Source organism: Eschrichtius robustus, chromosome 1 (assembly GCF_028021215.1).
Source record: "Eschrichtius robustus isolate mEscRob2 chromosome 1, mEscRob2.pri, whole genome shotgun sequence".
Taxonomy (NCBI): Eukaryota; Metazoa; Chordata; class Mammalia; order Artiodactyla; family Eschrichtiidae; genus Eschrichtius; species Eschrichtius robustus.
This window is the reverse complement of record NC_090824.1, coordinates 86868459-86886845: the sequence shown is the minus strand read 5'-3', so window position 1 is coordinate 86886845 and position 18387 is coordinate 86868459. Positions and strand designations below refer to the sequence as shown.

Below are 18387 nucleotides of genomic sequence, written 5' to 3'. Positions count from 1 at the left end.
TACATAAGAAATATTGTACAATCTGCATAGTGATGAGGTTATGTATGTCTTAGACATGCTCTCCAGTCATAGAATATTCCTTTTACAGACCTTTGGATCCCTTAGGTTGTTCCTAAACTTAATTTTAATTTTCTATTTTTCCATCTGGATGCACTCTCCACACTCCGTTTATTTTACTAAAAATTTCCAGCTTGTTTGTTTCTGTATCCATTGAAAACCTTACCTCTAAACCTATGCCCTTTACATAATAACAAACACAGCACTCACCCCAAAACAAATTTTAAAAATCTTGAATTTAAGAGTTTAATTTCATTTCCAGCTGTAATTTACTATCTGTAGCCTGGCTGTCCTTTATTTTAGTCATTTCTGCCGCTGCTTGGTTCAGCTCAAGGCGCTCAATCCTGATTGACTCATTGTCTAGGTATTTAGTAGATTTGTATCTTTCCTTTTTATTCTGGTGACATTGCTTAGGTATGCCCTGCCATTCTTGACATAGCTGATAATGGGAAGACTTTGAAAGACATTTTTCTTACTCATTAATAACAGCAAATGACAGCAGTTGAATAAAGAAAGAATGAAAGAAAAATAAAAATAATTTCAAAAAGAATCAGCATGAACAAAACAGCAATGAATTGCAAATTTTCAGAAATAGCTTGAGTATTTTAATATTTCAGATTCCTCAAAAGTAGGTGAACGATTTTCTTCTGATTGTTCCATAGCATTCTTTAAGTAGAAGATGAAGGATGCTTTGCAGAGGTGAATAAAATGCGTTGCTCTATTCTTATGGAGGGCTGACTCAAACTTTCAAATATTTTGAGTGGTAGGAAAAGAATAAACACAAGACAATTTTGTTTTATGAGTTTAAAAAATGTTTAAACCCCAGGGAAAGAGCCAACTGGACCAAACCTGCTTTATCCCTCCTGGACCCATAATATACCTTGGCAAATTAAAGGCTTTGAGAAGTTCTGTAGTAAGGAATCTTATTTAATTTGGTATTTCCTGCATTTAGTAGAGCATGGAAAGAATGAGAATTAAGAGCTTATAGAAATGTTCTGATCATTCTAGAAGTAGAAGGTAGGTGTTTCGGGGGCAGCATCTCTGATGTATGATCAGCTGGAGAGACAGAATAAGGAGAAGCAGCAGAGTTCCATGGCCACTGGCTGGAACCTCGGGATGAAAGCCCAATATGTGGTCTTGAGTGGTGAGCCTCTGCCTACCGCAAGGGCAAGACTGAGAGGAAGAAAAGGAGCTGAGAGGAACCATAAAACCTTGAGCAGACACTCAGAAACCCTCATCCTTCAGGTTAGCCAGGCTTTTCTAACTTAGTTGGATATTTGAATCATATAGTTGTTTTATCTTGCCTTGAAGACAATTGACTAAGTTTCTCTTTTCCAACGTATGTGGAGAAAAACAACCTTCCTGAGTCATTAATTTAATAATTACTCAGTGTATCCCTGGTGAGTATTAATAATCATATTTTAAAAAAAGGTTCAAACTATTTGTCATTGTTTTTAGTTAAAGCCACATCAGTTAGATTTCCTACGAATTATACACACACCACACACACACACACACACACTATCTGTTTTTCATTCTGTGGTGACATGCAATGAAAGGTTATTGTGAGTTTGGTCTGCATAAGACAGCTGCCCTGCAGGTGTTCCAGAATTGTATTAAATGCTCTACACGTTAATGTTGACTTATAGGAATCTGAAGCTCTCACCCCAACCCCAAGCACTTTTACTCCTCATTCCTCTTCGATTTACTTTCAAACTGAGTGAATAAGGGACAATGTGAAAAACACACGTAAAATGCCCACTAAGTTTTCTTTTCTTTTTTTCTTTTCGTACATAAAAACAATGGGGGAAAGCCAATGTAGAGATCCTGGGTGGTTTGTAGAGATCCAACCAGTGGTTTATTTTGAAGCTTACCAGGGACACCAGGGAAATTTGCCAATACATGGATCATGTTTGAAAAGTCAGCTCAAAGAAAGAAATATGGAGTGTCAGGGCCTGGCATCTTTTGGGCTTACGTGTCCAAAGTGCAGTGTCCGAAGCACTTTTCATTCCTGGTCCATGTTGCATTTTGTGTCACTCTTTTCTTCCCAAAAGTCCTTGACATGGAAAGGCATACGCTCTGTGTAAACAAAGATGTAAGCTATCATCACATTTAAAAAATAGAATTGTCAACTAGCCTTGGATTTAGATTTCATTTGGGGTTCATTGATCCCTGGAGAGGTTGAAATCCCCGGTAGTGAAGTATTTCATGTCCTTTACCCTTTCTAAGGATGTCCTCTAATTTCATTTAACTTCTAATCATTTTTTCCTTAATTTTCCAGGGTCCCCAAAGGGATAATTTTCTATAACTTTACCCTTCTTGAAGGCAATGAGGGAAAGGTCCAAAAGGACTCTCTAGTGAGACTGGGTATGAGAAATGAACTAATACACTAGTGGCCTAGACTTTGTATCTGCTAAGATGTTATGCTTTTCAAGATAGTGCAGGGACTCATGGCAAACCTGTCATCTTCTGAAGTTCCAAATGGAGGCATGGAGTGCTCTTGATGGCAGTGTTTCGTGGAGAGTGTGATTGATGTTCGTACTCCAAACTCAAAACCTAGCAAGGAATTTAAGTGTGATAAGATGGAGAAAAAAATCTGTTCCGTGATCATCTATGATTTTCTGCCCTTCTCCATGAATGAGTCGACCCACTTCATTTTGCCTTCCACATCTCCCTTCTGTTTCTGCCCTTCAAAGATTCTGGGAATTTTCTAAGTCTGGTAAAAAGGGTGGATGCTACTTATGCTTCTGACTTCGATTCTTGTCATAACATTCCCCAAGATTTCCAAAAGGCCAACACCTTGAAGAAGTATGTCAAACGGCTTAGTGTTTGTTTTTTGAATGTTTTAAAGGCTGGACGCAGCTTTGGTTGGTTCTGGGTGTGCGTTTAGCATTTAATTGGAAATCAATGCCATGATTCTTTCTCACTTTGTTTTCTAGAAGAAGATTTAGTATTAGACAACTACGTCTGTGGTGCTGGGGTGACTTTTCAAAAGGGAACATATAGCCAAGGTTTTGTTTCTGCTTAAATACCAAGGCAAAGCTTGGCCTCATACAAATGAGTTGTGACAAGTCCATTTCTGGCTGTGTATTTGGATCCCGGAATACCATTTCCCCTTGTATTTCATGATTCTGTCACTCCAGGGTTGTAGTCACTCATTCTATTACCGTCTTAGATTTCAGTTTCCATAATGGGCCCATCTGAATTCCAGAATTAAATTTCTTTTTCCTGGGAAGAAAACACAAAATCATTTGCTTGACCCCTTGAGTTGTCAATTCATCAGTAGGCCAGGCTGTGTGCTTTGGGGCAGTTCAACAAATCATTTTGCCACTGACCACAGAGTTGGATGGAATGATCCCTTTCTGCAGAGAGCACAGGGGATGGTCCAAGTCGGGGCATATGGGGAATGATTTCTCCTGCCATCTGCATTTTGCATAGGATCATGTAACCACCAGACCAGCAGGGCCACTCATTCACCCTGTCAACTCCAAATAGAGCAGATTTCAGAAAAAATGCAACTAAATTCAAAAAAAGAAATGGCTATGTTTTCTCTTATCTTCACATCCTTGGATCTTAGGCATTAAAATATTTCTCTTCTTTTTTAAGTCAAAAACCTCCTAAGATCTTTTCACTTTAAAAATTTCCAAAGCTCACAGTGTAGCAGCAGAGTCTCTTTATATGTTGTTTGTTTGTTTAAGAATTAAAAAAAATAACAAAAAACTGTCTCCCTACCCAGTTCAAACTCTTTACTGCGTTAAGCTTGTGTTATTACCCTTGTCACTAGGGTTTATTTAAATCAATCCTTAAAGATTTGGAATAAAATTAATTAATATATGTATATATGTTATAGGTCACATCTATATAAAATTTTTTAGACTGTTTTGACTAAATATATGAAACTATTTAGTAAATGGAATGAAAGTTTGGAACTCAACAACCAGTTATTTGTGGATGTATATACCTTGTTCAATAAAGTGGGTGAAACCTCCACTTTTCTGTTAGCTATTCATGTCCTATAGATAAGTAAACAAAGGACTTAGGAGGAAATTCAACTGAGAATAGTTATGCATTTTTTTTTTTAATGACTAAGAAAGATGGTATGGTGAGAATTTTTTGTTGTACTCAGTTCTTATTTGTGTTTCTTTTTCTTCAGAATGCCCAACACATTACTCTGGTAGATATTCTATTCATTAATACTACACTTGGTGTTTTAATTGATTACTTTAAAATTCATTCTCATTTTGTTTGTTACCAAGTCTAATCTCATACTGCTTGCCACACAACAGGCGAATAAATCAAGAAACGAGTTGTTAGGGCAAGAAGTAGCAACTTTTTTCAGAAAGCCGGCAGACCAAGAAGATGGTGGACTCGTGTCCTAAAGAACCATCTTGCCTGAGTTAGAATTCAGTCTTCTTTTATACTAAAAGGGGAGGGAGTAAAGTCAAACATTTCCTGGTTCCAGTCAGCCTCCAGAGGGGATGTGTTAATTTCTTCCTTCCTGCAGTTATTCACAAGTGGGCCTGGTCAGGAAGTTTCCTGTGAGCTAAACAAAGGTATTTTAGCTTAATGCTCATTGCCTGGGAGGCACGGTTCCCAGAGATGGGCCATTATGTATAATTTAAGCTTATAGGCAACATCCCTTTAGTGATTAACTTGTAGTGGAATACAAAGCTTCTTCCCTACTACAATACTGCACTTGGTGTTTTAATTGATTCCTTTGAAATTAATTCTCATTTTGTGACAATGCTGACTTCCACTGGTGGTGGTTGACATTGTGGGAAGAATGAATTGTGCATCTAGTCTGTAGTTTATAGCTTCATGCACTCTAATGAGTCAAAGTATAGAAGAGTGATAGGAAACCAGAGTGAGCTAGGAAGATTAGCAGAAAGTTATTGCCTGCTGCTTCCTCTGTAGAGTGTCACATTGGTGGCCCTTCTAGCCAGGGATTTTAAGTGATGCTTCATTTGTCAGGGTGGAAAACTTCAGAATAAGCATCCCCTCAGAAATCTTAGAACAACAGCATCTCTTCTACTTGCTATTTCCTTTAGGAAGTTCTAGAAGAGGGGATAGGAGAGCATGCTGATTTTGAAGAGGAAAAGAAAGCCAGTCTTTTTTTTTTTAATTTATTTTATTGAAGTATATTTGTGTTAATTTCTGCTGTACAGCACAGTGATTCAGCTATACATAAATATACATTGTTTTTCATATTCTTTTCCATCATGGTTTATCAGAGGATATTGAATATAGTTCACTGTGCTACATAGTGGGACCTTATTGTTTATCCATCCTATATATAATAGTTTGCATCTGCTAATCCCAAACTCCCAATCCATCCCTCCAAATGGCATTATTTCATTCTTTTTTGTATGGCATTCCATTGTATATATGTACCACATCTTCTTTATCCATTCATCTGACAATGGGTATTTAGGTTTTTTCCCATGTTTTGGCTATTGTGAATAGTGCTGCTGTGAACATAGAGGTGCATGTGTCTTTTTGAATTATAGTTTTGTCCAGATATATGCCCAGGAGTGAGATTGCTGGATCATATGGCAACTCCTTTGAGGGCCCTCCATATTGTTTTACATAGTAGAAAGCCAGTCTTTTTACCAGCACTCCAGGAATCAACTGTAGTCTGTACCCTGTAATCTCAGGGGTCTCGGCAACCATGTGTTTCATAATATTAAGGACTTTGTGAGTTACAAAAGTTAAAGCCAGGTCTATAGTCAGTGTGCATCCATGGAGTATAAGACTCTTGGGGGAAGAATTTGTGCTTTGTTACCTCTAAATCCTGCCAGGTGCTTAATAGTGAAATAATGACAATACTAGTAATACCAGCAGCTAGCATTCATTGAATGTTCACTCTAAACCAGGCAATATACTGAGCACTTTATAGGTATTACCTTGCTTAATCTTGATTATGATTCTATACTGTAATTAGTATTCCCACCCTATAGATAAGGAAATTGAGGCTTAAACTCAATAACTTGCCCAAAGTCACACAGCTGGTGAAATGGGTCAGATGGTAGTTCCAAAAAGATATGTCCAAGTCCTAATCCCCAGTTACTTGTGAATGTGAACTTATTTAGAAATAGGGTCTTCATAGATGTAATTAAGCCATGGATCTTGAGATGAGATCATCCTGGATTTAGGGTGGGCCCTAAATCCAATAACTGTCCTTCCTATAGGAGAAAGGAGAGGGAGATTTGTGCCTCACACAGAGAAGGCCATATGAAGATGGAAGTAGAGATTGGAGTGATGCATCTACAAGACAAGAAACATCAAAGATTGTTGGCTATCACCAGAAGCTAAGAGAAGGACATGAAATGGAGTCACCCTCAGAGCCTCCAGAAGCAAGCAACCCTGCCAACACCTTGATTTCAGCTTCTGGCTTCTAGAACTGTGAGAAAATAATTTATGTTATTTTAAACCACCCCATTTGTGGTAATTTGTTACAGCAACCCTTGGAATCTAATACAGCTAGCAAGTGATGGAACCAACATTCAGAACCAAACACCAGGGACTTCCCTGGTGATGCAGTGGTTAAGAATCTGCCTGCTAATGCAGGGGACACTGGTTCGATCCCTGGTCTGGGAAGATCCCACATGCCACAGCTCAAGTAAGCCCGAGTGCCACAACTACTGAGCCCACGCACCTAGAGCCCGAGCTCCACAACAAGAGAAGCCACCACAATGAGAAGCCCGCGCACCACAATGAGGAGTAGCCCCCACTCGCAACTAGAGAAAGCCCGCGCACAGCAACGAAGACCCAACACAGCCAAAAATAAATAAATATTTAATTAAAAAAAAAAATCAAACACCAAAGCCCATGTTTTGATCCTTATTCTTTATACTTTCCCCATATTGAATATAAATATTTATATGGGTTTAAATTTATTTGAAAAAAGCAGATGGATGAATTTTGTTTCTTCTCATTTCTTTGGAAAAACGTTAGTGAAAGAATACATGTGGAATAAGAATGGCTGTGTTGTTTGGTGACAGCCATTTGGAACAACTATGAGCATGCTCGCATAACATCTCCCTTAAGTTCACATAAATAGCAGGTCATTGTAATCCCAGAGATTTAGTATTTTAGATTCTTTGATCAGATGTATGCTAAAAAAATCTCCTAAAGTGATAAGGGCATGAATTTAATGAATGCATCTTCAAGCCTCCTAGCCCAGTTAGCCCACTGAGTCAGTTCCAACGCAGAAAACTCCCCCAAAATAGCTCTCCAGGAGCATCCCTCCTCACTAATTTTCGTATTTTTTCTTCAGTAGAGATGATTGTCTTAGTTTATAACCTTCTCATTTTAATTGTGCTTTTGGTTTACTCTGCATAAATGTAAAGGAGTGGAGAAAGTTAAGGATGAGTGAGCTTGTAGAGAAAAGAGGTATTATTACCCAGGACAAGAGGGCAGGTGTGAGAGGAGAAAGAATTACAGGAAAACGACTGAAGGAAAAGTACAAGATTATGCTTGTGTGCACATTGGAATAAAATAGTTGATTTGTACTTTTTCTGCCATCAGTGATTAAAAGAGTGGCTTTTAAAGGACTTATAGCAGAGGCCTGTATTGCTCTCGTTTTCAGTTCTCATTAGATTTTGGTATTGGTAAGAAGCCTTCTTTTCCTATTCCCTTTGTCAACACCATCCAATGGCTGCAAATGTCAAACAGAAAGGTCACTTCACAAGTCTCTAACCCATGAGGGTGCTGGCGACACCTCACCCCAGTGAAGACTCTCCAGTCTCATTCTGCTCAAACCAGTGGCTTTTCCAGAGTAGCATTATTGAAATGGCAGCACATTTGTATGGCTATTTCCCCCCGAACCATTTTCTATCCTTCTTGTAAAACTTATTCCTCATTGGAGCGTCCTAAGTTTGGCATTATTATCCCTATCTTTCAGGTGAAGAGTTGAGGCACAGGGAAGTTGAGTGGCCTGTCCTGGAGCACACGGTTCTCAAAGAACCCTGGGGTTTCTGGGGATATTTCTTGATCTTTTTCTGAGTGGATGAGTATTTGGGAGTTGAGAGTCTCTGCCTCACCACCCCGCAGAACATTCCAGGCCAGTCTTAGTCTGGTGCTATTGCTGACAACTAGCTGTAGAGATGCTTTAAGACTTGGATGCGACAGTAGACTAAAAGCACAGGGAAGGAAAATGGATTAAACATCCATTTTATTCCAGGAGAGTTATATGTGCCTAGTTATAGAAAATGCCCTGGAGCTGCCAAGGTTTAGTTTTTTCCCCCTCATCTCCTTGGAGGCAGATAAACTAGATTTTTTTTTTTTTTTTTTAAATACTGTTGACATCGTTAAATTCTAAACCTCCCTTTGCTCATACCAGCAAATTTCCAATAGCTAAATATGAGCAATTTAGGCCTAGGTTCATAAGACAAAGTGAATCCACTAATACACAGTTGTCCATTTTCCCAGCTGTTAAAGTGCAGATTTCCAGGAACTAAATTAAAATTGAGGATTGCCAGCAACTATTTCCAACCGTGTCTTGGTGCTTGAACTTAAGGAGGATGTGGTTAAAGAACTGTAAGAATATTTTTTTTATCCTTGCAGAGAAGTGCCTCTTGAGAGACATAGATAAAATACTTTATTCCATGATAATTACCTTACTCTTTGTCTTTACTATTTTAATATCATTTTCTTCAATGAAAAATTGTCATCTTAAATCTACATAAAATTCTTTGGCGTTTATAAACACATAAAAGCCTAAGGAAAGAGAATAAAAATTACTTGTAACCCCACCATTCAAACAATAACAATTGGTAGAATTGTGAAGTATAGCCTTCTAGTTAGTTGTGTATTTGTGTGTGTGTATGTGATTGTGTGTGCATGTGTGTGTGTAAGATTTTACAAAATCAAAACCGTAATATTTTAAAATATGCTGTTTACACTCAGCCATATATTATGAATATTGTTACATATTAATATTCTGTGGCATCATTTTAAGTGGCTTTATAATATTTACTTAATTCTAATTATTGTTTTTTATTTTTTGAAGTATAAATAACGTGATTAATATCCACTACATAAATCTTGAAAAATGTCTCTAATTAATTTTCTTAGAGGATTTTATAATTAAAAGAGTATGCATGTTTTTAGGGCTTTGGATACATCTTGTCATTCTATCTTACTAGAAAGTAGGAAACATTTATACGTTTCACCAGTAGTGCATTGATGCCCCCATTTTCCTGCGTCTCAGTGAGAATATTTTGTTTCAGTCATTGCCAATTTGGTTGGCAAAATAGTGTTTTATTGTTTAAATTCATATCTATTATTAGAAACAATAAGAATTCATCTGTTATCCAGTCTTTTTTTTTCTTTTCTGAATTGTCTGTTTATTACGTTGAACATATTTTTAGGTCTTTATTTCTGTTGTATTTGTTGCTGATTTTGAATTGTTCTATAATTAAGTATAATCTTTTTCTGCCATGAATTACTCTTTGCGTGTATATGACTTTTCCATTTGTTTTTAATTTTGTGGATGGCATTTTTGACAGTCATTAGTTTGCCTTATAGTTCAAATCTGTTAGTATTGTCTTTTACTGATTCTACCCTTAAATATTTGCTTAGTCAGAACTTCCATGTCTCAGATCAGTTAAAAGTTGATATTTTCTACCGGATTTTTAAAGTGGTGCTATTGTTTATATTTAGTTCCTAAGTGCGTGTGGAATTTAAATTGGTGTATGTTATGAGGGAAGAAGTTAACATTCTCCTTTATATCTATCTGAGTACCTAAATAATATTTCTCTAGTGATTTGACACGATACTCTTTCATATACCATATTTTATGTGAACTTGCCTTTGTTTCTGAACTTTAAATTTTGTTCTCTTTATCTGTGTATTCCTAGCTTTCCACCACAGTTTTAATTATTATTGTTTTATAATATGGTTTAATAACTTGAATGAATTCCCTCTTCTTATTACTTCCATCTTTATCTTATTATTTAAAACTTTTTTCTTGGCTATTTTAATAGATCATTCTCCCAGGCAAATTTTAGAATAATTTTGTCAAATGAAATATAAAAGAAATAATGTTCCATTGGTATTTTGACTGAGATTGCGATTGCATTTAATGTGTTAAATTAACCTTGGCTGATCTGACATCTTTTCAGTATTTGCTCTTATTCAGACATGCTCTTTATTTGGGAAGTGTCCTTCTTCTGTGGACATTTGCTGAGGTCATAGCAGATATTTCAAATTTTCCACAGGGTGTAGACATCAAATGTTTCATATTTACCCCATAATTTGACTTAGAAGCTGCCTAAACATGGGCATTATGCAGTGGTCTGGCCAGTGAGCAAAGGCAAAGCAAGCAAGCCAAGCATACACGGCTTTTCTTTCAAGCAAGGGACTTGAATTTGATTAAGCAAGGAAGAGGAGGAGTACAATCAAGGACAGGAGAGAGCAGGTGATTTTTTGTCCTTTCTTTAGTTGGTGGAGAGAGAAATTACCATAGAGTAGGAGGTAAATTTCCCAGAATCATGAGTAGTAGTATTTGTATCATAAAGACCGCTGGAGGTGACAAAGCCGGTTGCAGAGCTGAGCTTGTATCTCAAGGTAACCAGCATTCTGCTGTCAAAGATGGAAGTGGGCTGTGAGCTGAGCCTGAAGACTCAGGTCCTCGCAGACCCCTTCCCTGGCCCCTCTTGCTCTTCCCCTTCACTCAAGTCTGTCTTCCAGTGTGTGGCTAGGAGGGCGATGAAGGTGGATGCACTTTGATCAGTGATTTTGACTATCACAAACCTATTATTAACCTTATTCCTAATTAATGATGAACTCATCCAGTAAGAGAATTGTACAAAGGGTGCTTAGGAATGGGGTTACCTAAAACACTTGACATTAAAATATACAATTTGTTATTTCACTGATCTGTGTTGATCTCCACTTCAATCCCTGGCCTTACCACCTCACCCCCGCCCCCCCTGCCCCAAACAGAGCAGGTGCCATGGTTGCCCTCTGGCTACTTTCCAACTAACTTCTGGCACAATAATTTTTATCATGTATTAAACTACTGTTTAGAAAATAGAAAATAGATATTAATTTCTTCTGCTATTTAGTGGAAGCTATAAACACATTCTTAAGTTATTGTAAGACTTCTTCCCCTTCAATCCATCCCTCCTGCCATCTGAAGCCTTAGGTTTTTGTAGTCTCTCATTTTCTTCTCCACTGAATTGCTCTCTTGAGGGGATGTCCAGAACACCACTCTGTGTGTCCACTACTGTCCCTGAGTCGTTCACTCCTGACTGTTTTTCCTGGAAGAAAGGTGCAACTGTTATTTTACCACCTGGCTTCTTAAAGGGGAAGGAACCTTTATCCTTCTGATAATTGTAAACACTTCTAACAACAACAACAACAAAACAGGTGGCAAAGTGAAGCATGTTCTTGGTGTATTCTCAAGAACTTCAGGAAAAAATAAGAAAATTAGCATAGTTTATAGGATAACAGATTTCTCCCTGAACAAGAAGCTGTGGAAAGCAGTACTGCATTCTCAGTGCTCTCCAACAGTGTCCTGACAAGGGCTTAAGCCTGTGGAGGAGGAGGAATGGCAGGGAAGCAGTAGGAAGTAAAGAGCATCATGTCATTCAGACGGTGAGTCTTACAGTTTGCATTCCCTGCACCCCAATCACCTTTCCTAATGATACAACTCTCCCTAGGATCCCTGGATCCTTAAAGATCCCTCTCCTGGGGAATGTTGCACCTGGGCACAGCAGTCACAGCGTTACCTGGTTATATGCCTTGTCCTCTTCAGAAGACGGCCTGTGCTGGCAGGTATCAAAGGATCCTATGTCTCTTGTGCCTTTTCCATGGGTCCTTACCCAGGGCTACCTGTTACAGGTGTTTGAGTAATTCTAAACAGTGCATGATATCAGGGGTTTTCCTGAATAGTCTCAAAAATTGACTCATTCTTTGCTTTTCCTCATCTGTTGTCCTACAAAATGGGAGTAATGGGGCTTTCTACCTGGAAATAGTCCTAAAATTGCCCTACCAGTACCAAATTAGCCATCTCGTCACTTTTATCTTGAGGTGGGATTATGGAATGTTGAGAGTTTAATAAAGTGTAAAGATTGCTTTTGTTGCTAAAACGGTTATAAAAAAAGTAATGTGTTTTGTCACTAGGGAAGATGCATGTATTTGCACATCTCAGATTTGGTGCTCTGCCCTGATACTATATGTTAGACTCACCCTTCACCCCTGGGGTAATCACAGGGCCAGCTACCACACAGATAAGAATAACATCTCTCATGAACCAATTCCATGGAAAATTTTGTTTCAGCCTTCACTTTGAGAAATACAAACAAATTAGCTGTTTATTTGAGAAAGGTTCTGGGAAAAGTAAGAATCCTGGGGACCTAAGTGAGGGGGACATGGTGGCTGGTTGGACTCTGTTCCTTTTCCCACTCTAGGTTTGCATAACCCTACACTTTTGATGTTCATGACATGATACAAAACTCAAGTATTGTTCATGGTGTGCTTATCCTCTGGGTGCTGTTTCTTCTAGTTGGATTGGAATCCGCTTTTGTGAAGAGTTGATTTTGGATCGAGAGTGTTCCATACTTGTAGAAGGAGAGTTCATTGTAGGGGATGCAGGCTATTGGACACTTTTCTTTGTCATAACCAGGGGACTAGAACGAAATAATCATCCTAAATTGCTGTCCTTCTGGATTAGAGTCTTGCCTTTGGCTTTCTGAGATGTATAGGGGAATCTCTGTTTGATTTCCTGAGCTATGAGCAACTCTCAGAAGCAGAACTTTGTATTTTTGATCTCTGCAATGTCTTCATTACAGCATGAGCACCAAGTAAGGTCAGGAGACATGAAAAAAGTGTTTGCTTGGAAAATTCTAGATGTGAAATCAAAAGAGAGGACCTAGACTATTGGTTTTCTAAAAAATCTTCTTGAACAAAGCATCACATGGATTTGGTTCAAACCAAGTCTTATTTCCATCTGTCCTATTTTATCTGGGATACCCAGAGGCATTTATGCATTTCTGCTGGAAAAAGGAAACAGATGTGAAATTAACTATAGGAAAAGGGAGGATGGATAGGTACAAAATAGAGGGACAGATAATATGCTGCAGAGAGTGCGGAAGCAGGAACGATTCATTCTAATTGTGGGGAATGAGGGAGAATTCTAGAAAGGAGGTGGCATCTGAGTCAGACTTCAAGTGTTTGAATACGTTGAGAACTGAAGGAAATGGGAACGTTTGAAACTGAGGCAAAACATGAACACCAGCCCAGAAGCATGAAAAGTCTTTTTGCCTGAGAATGCTCAGTTCCCAGAGGCATTGACTGCAGGGGGAGTAATGCCGGGAGTGCCCTCATAAGGCCTGACCTAACAGCAAAATATGCTGATGTGCATCAAAGCAGCTTCTTAAGTGCAAAATCAGGTGCAGATCACTGTCTCAGGATGACACCTTGGTGTCTTCAGACATCATAAGACATAAGTATTGACTGAAAACGAACAGAGCCCTGGGAGGGGAAATAAGCTTCAATTAATCTTTATGCTGTCATATAAATAGGTTTTTCAGATTACTTGGAATCTTAGAAGATTCTTTTTCTTTTACTCTGAGTATAATTCACAGAGCTTGAAATGAAAAATAAAATTTCTTAGAATCTATTCCATATGGAAAGGAGCACCTTCTTGTGGTTAACAGTGACCATGACTTATCACTAATCTGAATTTTCAGCACTGGGGATACCAAACCTTCTCTACTTGTTAACATTTTACTTAAAGCAGGTTAAGCATAGACCTAGACTAGACAGAGCTGCTATGGAGAACAGATGAGTTTTAACAGCATCCCTTGCTTTACGGTTCTGTAACAGAAAAACCTTCTACCAGCAAATGAGAAATCTACCTTATGGCATCCAGATGTCATTCTTGTTTAACATGGATCTGTGTGAGCAAGATATTTGCTGCCTTTTTTTTTTTTTTTTTGGGGGGGTATATTCATTGTCTGGCTGTTATCTTTGTGGAGGCACAATATCTTTCTTAAAGTTCTTCTAAAAATAGCAGACGAATCAAGGGAAGAGAAGGAATATTGAGAAGTGTTTTGGTTAACCACTTTATTATGTCAACATGTCAGTACTACTGTGTTCTGGGTCAGGGAGAAATATTGAAAGCAGAAGCAAAGAAGCAAGATGGAAGAGAAAATGAGTGCCCACACACGTGAATGCAAAGGAGTGACTACGTACCTGCTCCAGGTGATGGTCAAAATCTGAGGAGGAAAAACTCAGCTGAAAGGCAAATGAAAATGTGTTTGTGTCTACCTGTTTGGGTTCTAGATTTCTCCAGAGATCAATGACTGAAGGAAAATCCTAGCTATCTCATGTAGTAAGGAATGGGATCTTTGGGTTAACTGAAGATGCCATTTCTACTGCTGACCAATTCTGAAAGAGTTGAAATAATCCAAGTAGTGGAGTTGTCACAATATATTTGTCATAATAACAAAGCTGTTCCTAATGAATCTTTCTTTCTTAGCAGTTCCTAATGATTCAAAAGTAGTTTAGGGTGATGATCTTGCATTGCCATAGAGTCATTATTAGGAACATTACAACAGTTATATTTTAAAAATGAACACATACTTTTTGATAGATATTTCCAAAGGAGGTTTAGTTTTATTGACGTAAAATGTAAGGAAAACTTGAATGCAGTAAATGCCTGACGTATATCAAGTTTAAAGTTTACCAACCATCTCTCAATTTGCTTGAATGAATGTCTATCGCTGCTCAGTGCTTAAGAAAGGAAGTATTATCTCATTGACTCAGAGATGAAAGAGATTTTAAATCCTCTTCAAGTGTTTTGCAACAAACCTAAATAAAAAAAGAAGTATCTGGATTCTTATTGATTGAGAGAATTAATCACAAAAATGCATTTTCTAAAACAAAATCTGGTAATAAATGTATGTAGCATCATACAAAGTACAAAATGTTGGCATTCATATTTATTGATTGATTTTTATGTCATCTCTCTGTGCTCCATTTCATAGATAAGGCTTGGGGAGATTAATAATGAACCAAAACTAGGTGGCTATTAAATGACAAGATGGAACTTGAAACAGATATTCTCACTGCAGGTGCCATCCTCTTTGTGCTAAACAAGATGCTTCAAGTTTGATTTCTTCATTTCTTCAAAGCTTTTCAGCAGAAATTTGCAAAGTTTTTACAGGTTTTCAGTAGAGAAGATCTCGAGGCAAGTTCATGGACTCCTGAGGCAACCATCCTCTATTTCCTATTTCAGCTGTGGTTTTGGTTCTAAATCTCCCCCTTCTCAGTTTTAACCTCCTCTTCCTCTTCACCCTCTTCCACCTCCTCCATCATCATCATCGTCGTCGTCGTCATCATCATCATCGTTATCATATTTCTTCATCAAACTCAGCTCGCAAATGAGGCAGAGGTTCTGGTGACAAAAGAGTAGTCATTCTATGCTACCCCTCTCTTTCTTTATTTGAGTTAAAATTTATCTAGTTATTACTGACCAAAGAAGGGGGACGTGTAATTCTTTCCTTTATTCTTTCTCTCTCTCTCTCTCTCAGTAATCCTCCTCCTTTTTCTCTTATTCTTCACTTTATCCTTTATATGCTCCTCACTTTATCAGCTCTCCCGCAGGTATCTAACCACAGAAATTCCGAAGCAGCTGTTTCCGGGACAAAACAACCATCTGCCTCCCTGCTTGGGTACTACACTTACATACCAGAGATGGACAGGCTGTTCTGATCTCTCTCTGTCTCTGAATCTAGTTCACCACCTTCACAGGCTTCCTTCCACAGGCTATACATCAGTCTGTGGCTTCAGTAATATGTAAGATATATTGGTTAAATTTCAGTTCAGGAGCAGAAACCAGTATATTTTGCCCATGCTGGCAATAACCCCCCCCCCCTCACCTCCCCCCCAACAGATCACTCTCAGCTGTATCAACAAACAGAGCTTTAATTTAAAATCCAAACTCTGAGATCACAGTTTCCTAACTTCAGGAAGTCTTCCCCTAAAGCGAGCCATATCAAGCCCAAGGTGCCCAAAGTAGCAATGTGGGGACCTCTCCGGATATGGAAATGCATTTCTCCTCAGATGTGGGATTGCCCTTCTGGTCTATTCTAAACAGCAGAAAGAATCTGTATAAAAAGATAGACAGTTTGGTTTAGGGAGTGGAAGTTCAAATCTTCCAGAGAATCACAGATAAGCTAAAGACAGCAGCAACAAGAACAGCAGCAAAAGACGCTTAAGTTTAATTAGGTATTTATGTAAAGCAACAGCTTGGCCAACTAGTCATTGGTCCCTCTCAGGGAGAGATTCAGAATCTCTGAGGCTGTGGAATGGGAGGTGGTGATGCTCTGCTCGGATCCCCCTTCAGCACCGAGGTACTCATTCCTCCAGCAGCTGGAAGTGTGGCAGCTGATTGGTTGATTCTCCTCTAGGAGTTGCCCTTGGCCATCAGTGCTGCCTTGCCCAAGGCCATGCACCCTCCCCAGGGACAGCCTACACCTAATGGCTGTTCCTCACGCTTCAAGGCATCACGAGCCCCAGAGCTCCCCGTAAGGTTAGCAGGAGCCTCAGTTCACACATTACAGCCAGCCTCTGTCTTGACCCAATCCTAAAAGCTGTCCCTAAAGAAAGCTCTTGCATGCAATTTCAGAGCCTCAGAGTCCCTTCCCTGGGGAACTTGACCTACCACAGATTCTTCTGCGACAGTTAAAATATGTTAGGACTTGCTGGGGTAAAAAGCCTCTGGACGTTTGCCGCTGCTATTCTCCCATATTCCAGGGAATAAAACAGAACCTTCTCGCAAAGAATTCTTAGAACTCCCCTTGCTGTGAAAGACACTAATAACTTCATCTCCAGTTAGCCCACAGGGGTGAGACGTGAGCTGACCCACCAGGTGCAGCAGCAGTACGTGTCATTTCCTTCTTGTCATTACCAGTTCCTTTATTTATTTTTAAAAAAATCTGTCTCTTTTAACTTTTCCTATACTGGATATTTCTTTTTTTTTTTTTTAATTTACTATTATTAATTTGGCTGCGTCGGATCTTAATTGAGACATGCGGGATCTTTTGTTGCAGCGCATGGGCTGTTTGTTGCCGCGTGCGGGCTTAGTTGCCCCGGGGCATGTGGGATCTTAGTTCCCCAACCAGGGATCGAACCCACATCCCCTGCATTGGAAGGCAGATTCCTAACCACTGGACTACCAGGGAAGTCCCACAATTTCCCTTAAATGGGGAACATTTTGATCAACAGATTTTTGAAGGAGTCAGAAAAATGCTCTCTCATTAATAGCTATAGAACAGTAATTATAAAAGATAAAACGAATCTGTTTATTTTATCATACGGTCTAGGAATCATTTTCTCTGTGAAACATATGGCAGCTGTATACATGTGATATCAAAAGCACGATCATTTAAGAAAATTCTTTGGAATAAAAACTGAACATTGATAAAGTTTTATCCCCAGATTACTCTTTTTTGTTTTGTTTCTGAGAATTGTAAAAGGATACCATAATGGTAGTTATCATTTATTGAAAAATTATGCTAAGTACTTTATATACTGTTAAAATAATATTAAAGAGAACAGTTTAGGTGATACGAACAAATTTTAACACTTGAAGTGAACAGTCAGTCAGACCCAACTGAAAAGAACTGAAAAGTGGAGTGGAAGGCAGGAAGCTTTTATCAAACAAAGAATACGAAAACAAGGAAGAGAAAAACAGAAAATATCTGATAGGCTGGGGTTACTTAGCCAACCTTGTTTGGGGTGAAAAGGCCCAGAATTGGCTTGGTGTTCGGAGATTGGCTGACTGGATATAGTGCGTTTCTGATTAAACAGAGCACTTATAGTGACACAAAGGTTATCTGAGTTTTAGTTTGCTGATATGATACCCTGGGCAGGACCGGCTCCATCTTGGGCTTAGAAAGTTGTTTCAACAGTCTGATCATTCGCTTGACCATCAAATGGTTTGATCAAAAACTTCCATCTTAGCATGAGTGTCAGCTACCATTGCCTCTCAGGTCTTGGTGTAGTATTCACAGAGACAATATCAGGCTCCTATTCTTGGAGCTAGTTACATTCTTCTGGTCTCTTTTGTTGTTCTAGTCAGAGAGAGACCATCTGTTGGCTGGTCAGTGGCTGTCCGTGTGCATTTAAAACTTTTGAGAGAATATAGCATGTAAGGGAGATGATAATAATTATTAGCAACAAGACAATGTCCACGGTTTGGAGAGTGCTCCTGAGACCCAAACCAGCTAGAATCATGTAAGTCAAGAAATAATCCTTTAGGGGCGTTACTTCTTTAAGCTAGTTGGTTTGTTTATGTGTTTCATGTAACTGTCTCCA

The 18387-nt window shown here is 38.7% G+C and overlaps 1 protein-coding gene across 17 annotated transcripts in view; it reads left to right on the top strand.

Annotated features, from left to right (window-relative positions):
* RASGRP1 (RAS guanyl releasing protein 1) overlaps positions 1–18387 on the top strand; it is a 996665-nt gene that overhangs the window by 267042 nt on the left and 711236 nt on the right. For 5 of the 17 annotated variants that reach the window (XM_068549119.1, XM_068549073.1, XM_068549130.1 and 2 more), the window contains one exon: positions 6246–6459. The exons of the other annotated variants lie outside the window; for them this stretch is intronic. The gene's annotated coding sequence lies outside the window, so the exon portion shown is untranslated. The remainder of the gene's footprint in view (positions 1–6245; positions 6460–18387) is intronic. 17 annotated transcript variants of the gene reach the window in all.